General features: G+C 34.8%; 1 long non-coding RNA gene across 1 annotated transcript in view; it reads left to right on the plus strand.

Moving 5' to 3' along the window:
* LOC106559462 overlaps positions 1 to 13,385 on the plus strand; it is a 29,257-nt gene that overhangs the window by 3,641 nt on the left and 12,231 nt on the right. The gene's annotated exons all lie outside the window — the stretch shown is intronic.

A 13,385-nucleotide genomic window follows, 5' to 3' on the forward strand; every position in this document is an offset into this window, starting at 1 on the left:
GTAGCCTGGTTTACTCATAAATCTTTTTTTTTTTTCTTCAAAATTTTCTTGGCTATTCTTAGGTCTTTTCTTTATAAACAGATTTTAAAATTGGCTAGCAAATTTTAAAAAATATGTTGGAATATTGATTTTGGTTACTTTGAGAAATTATTTGTGACCTGGGAAGTACTTGTTTCTCTCACCAAGTTGCATAGAATGATAGGTCTGCTTCCATGAATAGGCCTAAATTTTAGAACTGTAGAAGAAATGATACATACAGGAGCATGTTCAGTAGCCTAAGTATGACGTCATTGTGCAGAAATTAAGTAGCCTTAAGTCAGACTCTGGAATGTTGTTTGTACTTTGGACATGTGTTTCTCTTCAAGGGAAAACTTGTTTTGAAAGAAAGTCATTCTCCATGTTGTTTTCAGGATTAAATTAAAAGGATGTTTTTTAGTAAAGACAGCCAAAATTTAGAGGGTGAGTGAAGGAAGGAGGGTTATTTGTGTTTATTTTTAAACTAAGCATGGTATAAAAATTCAGTCTTTGGCTTAACTCTCCCTATTATGGACAAAAGTTCATAGTACTCACATATACCAACAACAACCAATGTATTTTATGTATAAAATAGATGTGGACTACTTCTGATCTTTTTTTTTTTTTTTTTTTTTTTTTTTTAGCATTGGCACCCTTGTAATAAAGGAGAGGTTTTTCAGGCCTTATCAAATGTTTAAAGATTTTGTAAGCACTATAATCATACTATTAGTGCATAGAATTTACTTTATTTAGTATTTAAATTCATGCTGCCCACTTTGATATCCGCATTGCTCCATACTTCAGCTTCATAGGTCTCTGCTCAAATGTCTTTCTGTCAGGGTGAGCAAGGAAAGCTTCTCTGGCCTCCCTTCAAAAACATTAGCTGGTTATTCCTTCCTCCTTGCTTGGTTTTTCTTCTTTGACATTCACTACCTGACATATATTTATATAGCTATCAGCCTTTCCATCTAAAATATAAGCTTTGTGAATGCAGAGACTCGGTTTCCTACTCTGCCATGTCCCAGACTTGAACACTGCTTAGTGTATAGTAGGTGCTCAGGTAAATATTTGCCTTTTGAATACATATGCTATAAATATTTGAATAAGTGTTAGTTTGAATAAATAATCATGGATATATATAAGTTTTCTCAGTTTATTAATGACTCCTATAATTGAATAGCTCCAGCTCCCAGTTAGGAATCTCTTAGAATAATCCTAGTGAGAGACAGGATGGCTTGGACTTGGGTAGCAGTGGAGAATAAGAATGGGAAAGAAGGTAATGTCTGATTATAGAGGAGAAGGTATGAATTCATCTTCTATGAATAACTGAAGTAAGAAACTGGTATGAGTCCTGGACAACATCAGAAGCCCATTCAGAGTTCATTGTCATTAATTTAAAATGAGAGCAGTCAGCACAGCCATCTGAATTTTCTTTTCTGGGACCTGTTTTTTGGTCATATTTATTTGGGGCTCTTAGTATTTTTGTTACTGACTTATAGGAGCTCTTTGTACATTAGGGCAACAAGCCCTTTGCCCTTTTTCTGATTTGCAGAAATTTTCATTTAATCATTTGTATTTTGACTTTGTTAGATTTTTCTCTCAAACAGAATATTTTATTTTATTCATGTTATAAATTATATCTGATCTTTAACCTTCTAACTGAATATGGTGGGCATATGTAAAGACTGTGAATGTTTGTATATCATCAGTTTCCTCAAGCACATTATCAAATTCTCATTGTTTTTAATAGTTACTCCATTATTTCTCTTCCATTTTTCTAGGTTTAGGATTATTTCATCTTCATAAAGTGATCATTTACTTGCTCTTAATTTTTATAACTCTCTTTCTCTTACCTAATTAGAATGGCCACTATCTCCAGTACAACATAAAAAAAAAAATAGCACCTGCTGTCTATTCCTGACATTAATAGTACTACTTCTGGTGCTTCCCCTTAAGCAGGAATTTGACTTGCAGATGTAGGTAGATATGCTTTATGATATATTAAGATCTATCCCTCTTAGGTATATTTTTGTAATCCAAGAATAGATGTAGAATTTTATCAAATACCTTTTAAGCATTTGTGAAAATGACCTATGTGATTTTTCTCTTTTGTTCTTCAAAGATTTTGTGGAATAACTGAAAAAATATGATAGCTTCTTGCATTTTGGTAACTTTCTCTGTCTTTTCTGTATTAATTCATTTAGATTTTCACCCAAACTCTCTCTCTATATATATAATATATATATAACATATATATATTATATATATTATATATATCATTTTAATAACCATTTCATTCATGATATATTTTATTTGCAATGTGAAACAATGTAATCTCTTGACTTTTAAAATTACATCTGCAAGTTTAGGGTATTTCACCTTCAACTTTTAGAAGTAGAAAAGTCAGTTATTTTACCAGTGAAATGGGTTTACTGGGGAATAACAGAAGAATTACAATTCAGGACACCCAAGCTATGGCAAACCATAGGCAAGTCCAGAGATGAAAGGAAAGGGGTTACTTTACAGAGAAAGGGAGAAAATTGGGAGGGCCTGCTTTGTTCACAAGTTCATTGGAGGAAAGTGAGAATTCAGGATGGTGATGGCTTCTCACTGACTGAATTACTGTGTGAACTTGTTACTGGGTAAAGAGAAATCCTTCCTTCCTCCTGCTAGAGCAATAAAGTAGGCTTCTTCCTGTGGGAAATGCAAGGTAGGTCTCCTGTTGGGAGTTTGCAATTGAGGACAAGCGGCAGAGCATGAGAGCTCCCCCTTCTGTCCTGCATCTTAAATGAGGTTTCTTTTATTCAGTTGCATAAATTGTTTTATCTTATTTTGCATATTTACACTTTTTTTTTTTTAGATTACATAGTTAATGATGCATCTCAGTAAGACACATAGTTTTTCCTTTGTGTTCTCTTTTAACCATATCCCATAGATTCAGATACATTGTGAATTCTATGATACTGGTTTTCTCTCTTTCTACCTTTTAGTCAGTTGCATTTCAAATGATTTTCCTATTTTCCTTCTCTGCTATTTTGGAATTTCTTTTGGCAATTACCCCTTAAATTTTAAAGTGAACATTTTCTTAAAATATAAATTAATTTCAGTAAGTCTTCCTGACAACACATAGACTTCATGCCTCTCAGTTCACTATTTTATCTTTCATGCATTTGTGTCAAATATCTTAGTTCTGCTGTTTAATTTTGTCTCCAAATTAGACAGTTTCATTACTGTTTTATACAGTGTTTACTCAGATCTCCTCACATGCTCCTTTGTTCATCAATTTTTCTTTGTTTCTGACCGTATTTCTGATATGATTTTCCTACTTTCTGAAATACATTTTTTTAACATTGTATTATTGAAGATCTGTTAGTGGTATACTTTTTAAATCTTTGTCAGAATAATATCTTTATTTTTATCTCAGGCTCAAATGATAATCTAGTAGGGTAACTAAACTTGAATAATTATTTTCTTCTATTACTGTGAAAATATATCATTGTTCTCTGACTTAATTTCCATTGAAAAGCTGGCTGTCAATCACATTGTCATTCTTTCTGAGCAACTTCTATGTTGGTGATTTTTTAAATAATATGAAATAATTGTATTTTTTACAAAATATATATACAGTAATTGTATATACTGTACTTAATATTCTATTGCATTAGAGCAGGTATCCTCAAACATTTTCTGCAACAGGCAAGACAGTGAATATTCTAGGCTTTCCAGATTATCTCTGGCAGCTTCTTGACTTAGTGTTGTAGCACAAAAACAGCCATAGGTAATATGTAAACAAGCGGCTGTGTTCATTAAATTTTATCTACCAAAACAGGTGGTGTGCCTGATTTCACCATTGGTTCTTATGTGTTGACCCCTGCTTTAGACAGTCTGTTCTGAATAATGATTAAATTAACCTATTTCTCAGGGCACCTGGGTGACTCAGTGGTTGAGCATCTGCCTTTGGCTCAGGTCATGATCCCATGGTCCTGGGATCTAGTCCCACATTGGGCTCCCCACAGAGAGCCTGCTTCTCCCTCTGCCTGTCTCTCTAGCTCTCTCTCTCTGTGTCTCTCATGAATAAATAAATAATATCTTTAAAAAGATAATAAATTAACCTATTTCTTCTTCCTCTCAATATTATTTCCTCAAATGCCAAATATTAGCCTTAGGGTTTATCTTCATAGTAATAAAGCTAAAAATAGGCAGATGGATATGTCTATCAACTTTAAATTACATATTTTGACTGGAGCTATAAAAATATAAGAAGTAGAAAACTTACCTTTTGTTTTCCATCCCTTCTCAATTCTTAATTGTGCCATTTTAACCTTGACATTCTGTTCTGTCACCCTTATCCTTGTCAGTCAGGTGACTCGTTGAAGGTCATGCAACAAATAAGTGGTCAAAGGCAGGATACTCAGTGAACCCTTTGACAGTGAACTTAGCTGGCCATGTTGTTAACAACTACATCATGCTGCCATGTTTTTTCCAAAGCCTAGCTAATTTTCATACTAAACCAAACAAAAATTATAGGGGTGGTAAAAGGAGCCAAATCACTTATAAATGTGCTTCTGAAGATGTCATTCTTGCAAACCATATTCTCTGTATTTTTAAAGTTGTTCAGCATTACCATGGTTAATTACATTTTAGGAACAGAATTTGATCATAATAAACATCACTCCCATGTGACCAATATAAGTAAATCTTTTTTCACTCCAATAAGAAACTTGAAGACTCAATCTATCCATTGCTAAGCAAAGCATTCAAAAAATCTAGGAATAGCAGGCTAACTCCTCAACATGAAAATGGATATCTTAGACTAATAGCCAACATTGTATCTAATGAAGAAATATTAAAAGTTAGAAACAAAAACAAGTTAGAAACAATACTTGCTCTTGTTATTACATCATTAGTACATTTTTACTTAACAGAGTACTGAAAGTTGAAGCCATTACAGTTTGAAACAAAAGAATTGTGTCAGGTATAACCAACTGGAAAGAAAGAAAATTAACATTGTTTTTTACCACTACCTCATAGGTAGGGAGGTTCCCCATTGATTTTATTCAGTTCCAGTTTGTGATTACAGTAAGAGTTTTGTTTGATTTGCTTTTTCAGTGCCACCATCTTCTCATAAAAGATCCAAGTTCCCTTATCCTTTCTTTCAGGAGAAACCACAAGTGTCCAGGGTTTGTGAGGTTATCCGTAGGTGAAAAATCAGAAAACCTTCCACTCTGTTCCCTGAACCTCTGAAGGTTTTTGTCCTTTGTCCTTCTAACCATTTCCTTCTCCATTTTGACTTCCCACTCTACTCTCTGTCTTTCTTTTTTCCAATTCCAGTTTCATTTGTTCTTTTGGGATCAGAGAAAACAGTCCTCCAAGTATGCCTATAAGAACTCACCTGGCATTTTAGGTCTACATTTTTTAAAATCTTGGTTCCTGAGTGAATGTGAACTGAGACTAGAGTGATGACCCCCTGAGTGTAAGAGAGAGAAAGAAGAGAGAATGAGAAATACCCCCAAATACCACAAAAATAAACACTAAGATGTGGTTTTGCCACATTTGCACATAGGATTCTTTGACAAGCACTCAGTGAATATTAGCTATTGATACTTGAAAAACTCATCTGGCTGCCGAGTAATCATTTCTAACCCTTCTTAGTCTTTTAGTAACTGCTTATAATTAAAATTTTATGGTGAAAGTATCTTTTAATCCATCTAGAGTGGACCAGGAGCTATCTACTGTTTGGTGTTGGACACCATTGATTAACAGGGTCATGTGAGGGAGGTATTACCCCAAGAGGAGTTATGGTGCTCATTTCTTTTAAAAAGCAGGAACACAAGGTGCTAGCCAAGATAGAGTAGCTGTCCACTGGAAGTCTAATAAGAGAGCATGCATATGCGTGAATATACAAAGAAGGTGTTTACCTTAAGAAATAGAGAGGTAAAGCTCCTGTGTATCCAAAGGGCAAGTACTTTACACATCAGGGGAACAAAAAGTCTAAGGGGAATAGTCAATTGTCAAGTTTGACCAGAAGGGAAATGCACACAAATGGTAGGGTATAAAACTGATGAAGTTGGTAAAGGGGCCAGATAAAGGCAAGCATCAAATATTGTTAGGGTTCTTGAGATTTATTTTACAGGAACTTGAGAGACCAAATTTGAAATTGAAAAGTCTGAGGAAGAAGAAAGCTATGTAGTTGTGTAGAGATTTAAAGTATGTAATATATCTACCTTGCCAAATGTCCTTAGCTTTCTTGTGTTTCCAGTAATCTCTTTGAAAATGTTCTAGGTCAGAGTTTTCCCATGATATTTCAAATCAACAGATCATTTGTGAAAGGCTAAAATTACACTTGACAGTAATGGAGGAAAAATACACACACACGATAAAAACAGCTCCAAAAACAACGTTTTGGCTTTTCTTGTGAAAGAGCACAGCACCTTAAGTGTCTTTTATAAGACTCCAAAATTATCTCAAATTACTAAAAGGAGGGAGAAAAAAGAAAGGTCAGTTATCAAGTTTCATTTTAAATGTTATTTAATTCAATAAAATACGTTAATGAAAGAAACAAGTAGTTCATTCCAAATGAAAAACCATATATGCCATTATGGAATACTCTCAGCTCTTCAAAAAAAAAAAAATTAGTGATTCTGATAATGTGAGAGTAGATCTGACAGTGATCATTAATGGCTGCTAAAATGAGTAGGTGGGAAGATGTAGCTGGGAAATTTTACAGTGGATGGATCAGATGGACAACCCTGAACCCAATGATCAATCTTCACATAGCAAAAAGACAGATAGCTGGAGACATCTTGGTATGAAAGATGTACCATCACCTAGCAAGTCTTCATGCTCTCCTGTATCAAACCTAACCTATATCTAGTCAAGCCTCTAGGTCCGAGTTTTATAGGAAATACAAGGAACAGAGGAGTGGATTAAATGATACCACCAGGATATAGTCTCCAAAATCTAGAATATGGAAAATTCTGAAACAACAGATATCCTATAAAAAATCCCTATTTTTCATACACATTAATAGCAAGCAAAGGAAAAATGATAAAAGGAAAATCTATATATATTATAAAGCAACTGAAAACACATAATAACCAAATTCAATGTGTGGTCCTTGTTTGATCGTAATTGAAGTGAACCAAGTAAAAAAATAAAGTTATGAAACACTTTCTGAAGTATGAATACTAATTAGATTTTTGCTAATATTAAAGAACAGTGGTTCTTAGTGGTTACTTCAGTGGATATTATTGATTGATGATCACCAACTTAAATGATTTAAGTGGAAATAGGATGAAAATATTGATTTTGAGTAAAGATCCAAAATATTCTGATAGGGTAAAGTACCAGTCTTGGATTATTTTCCCCCCAGATTCAAATGAGACCAGTGTCTGAGGTTAAAGCATTCATGCTGGCCTCTTGTTGATCACTGAGAAAGAATCTCCGGGGACCCCCTGAAGCTAAATTGTGAAATCCTGTGCATGAGGACAGAGAAAAGAAGACTATGTCATTTTTTTTCCACAGCCCTAATACCCAGAGTATTCTCCTGAGAAAATTGGGGATGTGGGAGCAGGGAATAAAGCTATGTGTGCTTCACTCCTGATGAGCCTTCTCAAACCCTGAAACAATAACAGGATAACTCCCTGGGGACTAAAAGACATCCCTGGTCAGCCTGAATCTTGGGCACAATTTTGGCTTGATAGGGTATTTTCCAGACAGCAGGTTGCCTAAATTAGGGAAGAAGCCACCCCATGTGTATATTTTTTTCCCATCCCTCTGATCTCATCTCCTTAGATCTCTGATCTGCCAAGAAAATTTGGCCAAGTCACCGATGCTCTTGGACTCAGGTTCAGACACCTCTGGAATGAGTTGCATATCTGTACACCACCCCCGCCTCACCCCAGTGTCAACCGCAAGTCAGTTTTCTATATCCTGGATTTAAAAGAATGGTGTGAGCAATAGAATACTGAGAGATGGATGAGCATAGCTGACTACTAGTTACTCTCACCCAAGGTTCTCATTACCACTTCAGGTGTTCCAGAATACTGGGATTGTGTTGTGTTTTTTTCTCTGAGTTTTCCCTGTCTTTTTTCTACCATTGAACTATAGAGCATGGGTATACCATGCTACAGAAACTGTAAGTGTGTAAAGCACAATGTAACTAATAGAAATAAAGAGTGCAATGCCCCCTCTTCTAGGTATCCCTGCCAGAGAGAGCCTCTCATGGATGCTTAAAAATTAACAACAGGATAGAAGCATGGGGGAGGAGTTGACAGAAATGGGTGACACCTGGACAAACAGAACCTTAAAACAAGCCTTTTCTCTTGTTCTTTTCTCTTTTTCTCTCTGGGTTGATCCTTGTATTTGGATAAGCAAGAACTAAAAGTCTTCTTACCAGTAAGAATGAGCTTCCATTCTGAAATGTCCTATTAAGACTTCATGACAAGTAAAGGTGGGTTGAGAGTGAGCTGGCTGTTTAGCCCTAGCAGTAGGGGAGGCAGTAGCACTGAAAGGGAGAGCAGGATGGCACTACTTTCTGGAGGAAAAATCAGCCGTTTGATACTGATAATATGGGGTTTTCTTTACAGAAATCAGTTGAATGAGTAGCTGGAAGGAATGGTCATGAGTTGGACTATATAGACATTGATTTTGTTCAACTTTTTGTTAAACATAAATAGGGTGGCTTGCTGGCTCCCAGTAATCCTCTCATTGACAATGCCCATTCAATCCCTACTGCTGGAGTAATCATTTTCTTTTCCCTCTCTTTCCTTACACGGCCACCCAAAAAGCCAAAATGCAGCTATTGTTTGGATAGGGGCAGCCATTCTCTTACCTGACCGTGTGTCCTTGACTTTGGTGATTGAGTAAGAAAAGCACCTGACTCAATCTAGACCTATCTTAATATCCATATTACTGGGTCTGAGTTTGGTACATGACTGAGTCTGAGACTATGAAATGCCATCCTCTAGAATTTCAAACTTGAGCTATAGATTAATGCTGTTTTCTTTCTGATCAATAAGCCAGGTAGATGAGCACCCTGATCTTATTGCTGATCTGTAAGCAACAAGGTTTTCCATTTTCATGGAGAAACTAAACCAAGAGAATGAAGCTGACACACAAATAAACAGAGAAAAAGCAGTCAGAATGTGACCTTGATGGTATTTGATTTCTGATTACAATGGCTCCTTACCTGAACTTTGCCTTTCCTCTTTTTGGTTACATGAGCCTACGAATTCCTTTTTGGACTAAGCAAGTTAAGATATATATCTGTTACCAGAAACCAAAAAGCCCTAAAACAAAAATGAAGTGATCACAACTACCAGATTGTTGATATATCCATGAATGTTAGCTCCAGCAGCAACCCAACTGTAGATTGCTATAAAAGGTTTTTTCCCTAATCCCATCCCTCTAAAAAAATAATGTCATTGTAGTAACTAAAAATGATTGACTCTGATGCTTTCTGCCTAACAGTGGTAAAATTAACCTGTTTGCAAATGACTGGTTGCAGTATCGATAATAATATTGGCTTCAAATTTGTCAGGCTCCAAATTTCTGCATTATCTCAATAAAGATAAGTGTAATGAAGATTCAATATTATTTGAATCATTTGCTACAAGGAATTGTTTCTTACCAGTCTCTGTCATTACATCTGTCCTTAATCCTTGTTACATACAGTTGTCACGAAGTCCAGTTTGACCAGTTTAAGAAATTGGGAACTAGCGATGTTCTCCTAACAGTGAGGGCATATCCTTGGTCATTGTATTGATGATTCACCTTTTGGTCTGTGGGTTTATATTTTTTTTCTGTCTCCAAATTTGGTGCCTATTACCCATAGTTAAGTAGCAAGTTCTTGGCAGCAAATTATAAATATATGCACATATCCTTCCAAGTCATTCATTTTGAGTCCTGTTTTTCCCTGCCCTCTATGAGAAGTTCTAAGATTTACCTGAAATTTACTTAAATTATGCTGTTACATGTAACATAAAATCATTTCAGTTATATGAAATGAATGAACCATGAAGAAAATGATTCACTCTGAATGTTATAAACAACAAGTATCTAGGAGAGGAGAGATTTTAATAAGGATTAAATAAAGCATTCAAGTTATCGGACAGATAGGAAAGATCTATATTTCCTTCTAAAACAGAACATGGTTTAGAGACTAAAATGATTGTTTCCACTGAAGGGATCCTATTTAACCATTAGGTTTTTTATAAAGCAAGGCAAGTGGTAAATTAGTGGGTTTTAGGTGTTTCTGTGTCCCATAGGCCAAATACTTCCACTTCTTTTATTTGTTTTAATTAATTTCTAAATTACCTCATTTTTATGAACTGGTTTTTACTTACTATGTCAAATCCCAAATCTTCCAAGATTAGTGGTTTAACAGAATAGCAGGTGTTATTTAAAAAAAAAAAAAAAAAGATTTCTTTAGCAAATCAAGTTTAAGAAACACTGGATAACACAAAGTGGCTTCTTTACTGCAAGGTTTCTAAGATTCTTTAACATGGTAATATGTACCGGGAATCTCCACCATAGTGATAACATCTTCCATACTACTTCTTCTATGGGATTCTTTCTGAGTAACGTGTCTTATGAAAACTAGAATTCCTCTACATGTGCTTTAAGTGATTATTCAACCTCTGTATTAATCCTCTGCTAATAGAAATGGCAAGGATTAGAAATATTAATAAGTAACATGAGGCAGTCAGATTTTCTGAGAAGGAAAGATCCTCCCTCCCCTGTCTTTGCTTCATGAGCTTTTGTTTGAATCAACAGTGCTTGAAACACTGACCACTGATGAGACAAAATAAATCATATTTTCATTAATAATGAAAGTGTGTTCAGATACTTTGAACAGGTGAGGGAAGCATGAAACTGGCAATGTCCCAGATACCATACAACTCAGATTTACACCACAAGCCTACATCCATTTTACCTGTAGGAGCTTGTAAAAGATGAATTGTTTTTGTGAGTTAGTTTTGCAAATCATGCCCCCAAAGCACTTGTCCACAGTTTGAGGCCTGTTTGTCCTTCCGGGTTACCAGCTTCCAGGCTAATCTGGTCCACATTTAGGTAAGGGTCACTGTAATAGCAATGGTTCTTTTTATAAGTAATTGGTAGCTTGAATTGGATAAGTTCTTGAGTATTTAAGCTCAGATATATTTCTTATAAACCCTAATTAGAGTGCCATTGTTCTCATAATGCCTGCTCTGCATCCTTAGAAGTTGTTGCTAATGGTGATAGAGGTTAGGATCCATTCATGTATGAGTTTCTTTTTAAAACGTCGGCTAGGGGAACCTGGGTGGCTCAGTGGTTGAGAATCTGCCTTTGGTTCAGGTCATGATCCCGGGGTTCTGGGGTCGAGTACTGCCACAGGCTCCCTGTGAGGAAGCCTGCTTCTCCCTCTGCCTATGTCTCTGCCTCTCTCTCTCTCTCTGTATCTCTCATGAATAAATAAATAAAATCTTTAAAAAAAATAAAACATCTGCTAGGGGGGCACCTGGTTCGCTCCGTCAGTTAAGAATCTGACTCTTAATTTTTGGCTCAGGCTGTGGTCTCAGGATTGTGAGATCAAGTCCCAGTCAGGCTCCATGCCCAGCATGCTTAGGATTCTCTCTCTCCATCTCCCTCTTCCCCTCCCCACTCCTTTTCTTTAAAAAAAAAAAAAAAAGAAAGAAAAGAAAAGAAAAGAAAAAAGAAACATCAGCTAGATTTTTATCCATCAAAGACAAGTTTCAGGTATGTGAGCTCTTTAAACAGTTTGTTAATAAAAAAGGCAGTTAAGCAAACCACCAACCATAGATATGGTTTTAGGATTTTAACGTAAAATGAAAGTCCTATCATTTATTTACACTTAGCAACAAATGACCACTACAGACACTTGAAATCATTTATTCAAGGCATTTTTACATAATCTTGCAATCATAATATAAGCATATAATAAAAGAATGTGAGAGTGTAAAGAAGACTATAAAGCCAGTGTCTGGGCATTTAAAATAAGAGCTCTTCAGAAAAAGTTACAAATGTTTTACAAATAGGTTACCTGAAAAATTTGGAAGAAATTAAAACTTCATTAAAAACATTACAATACCAGATAACATGTCGCTTAGTTTGTAGCAAGCAGTTATATATTAATTAAATGTTTATATCCTGTGAGCTAAGATTTAATACATTTTACATTCAAGTTGAAGTATTTCAGCACCATTTTGGTTTGAAGGATAAATGAAATGCTTTAAGTGTTCAAAAGTGGCCCAGGACTTTTAGTAGTTGATTGAATATGTAGTAGATTGAATATGTTGATTGTGAATATAAATTCTGAACATAAAAAATACAGGGAAAGGGTAATTTTTACCTATCAGTTACCATATGGTTAATATCAAAACAAGGTATTTTTAAAACAAAATATTGTCTGTATTTTCAGAAAGTTTGCTGAAGATGAATTCTTAGTGCTGCAATCATTTTAGTGCACTGCATTTCCTCCGGAACCCGAATATTGGGGATATTTATATGTGGGATTATCCTATGAAATTTCAAAGAGAGAAAAAATTGTTCGTTATTATGAATAATACCTAATGAATAATTAGATGGTAGAGATTGTAAATAAAATTACTATGTAAAAATATAAAGATTCCCTGGAAATAGGCAATGGATTCTTATGGATATGTGTGGATTCGTATGTTATGGTACTGCTGGGAAACTGAATCCTAGCTTTAAAGGTCAAGACATCTTTAATCCAGACTGTAGTCTGAATAAGTGTGAGGCCACAAATATGGCATATGGAAGGAATCAATAAATTATTTTCCTATTTAGTTCATTTTTTTAGTCTTTATTAATTTAAAAGCCAGTCTCTTTTCAGTACTCAACAGTTTTAGGATTATTTCTGCTTCCTTTTGTAAAAATATTTTATGTGGAGTTTGGTAAGACTGGATTAGGTTTTTTATTTAAATTTTATTAATGGGTGACTTTTACCAGCTAATCATTACAATTTTTGTAGTTACTTAAAGGAGAGATCCCTTGAGGTTCAAAAATATTGAGTGTTAAATCAATATGTGTAAGTTTTTTGAGAGTGTTTAGGGGTAGTGGGAGGAAGGAATATTTACATAAGGAATAAGCAAGAATCTTTAGCCTCCTAATTGAAAGTTATTTTAAAAAAACCAACCAAATAGTAGGTGTTATATTTAAGAGGCAGACATTTTAATGATTGAAAACATAGTTTTAATTATTAGTAACACATACATGCATATAACTATTTATTTTAACTTATTTTTTAAAATAAAATATGGTCATGAAAAACAATAGTGCTAAAAATAGAAAAACTTTAGACATACATGTATAGTTGTTAAAAATGAAATAAGGTGAACCTAAAGGGT

The sequence above is a fragment of the Canis lupus genome, chromosome 11 (genome assembly GCF_011100685.1).
Source record: "Canis lupus familiaris isolate Mischka breed German Shepherd chromosome 11, alternate assembly UU_Cfam_GSD_1.0, whole genome shotgun sequence".
Classification (NCBI taxonomy): domain Eukaryota; kingdom Metazoa; phylum Chordata; class Mammalia; order Carnivora; family Canidae; genus Canis; species Canis lupus.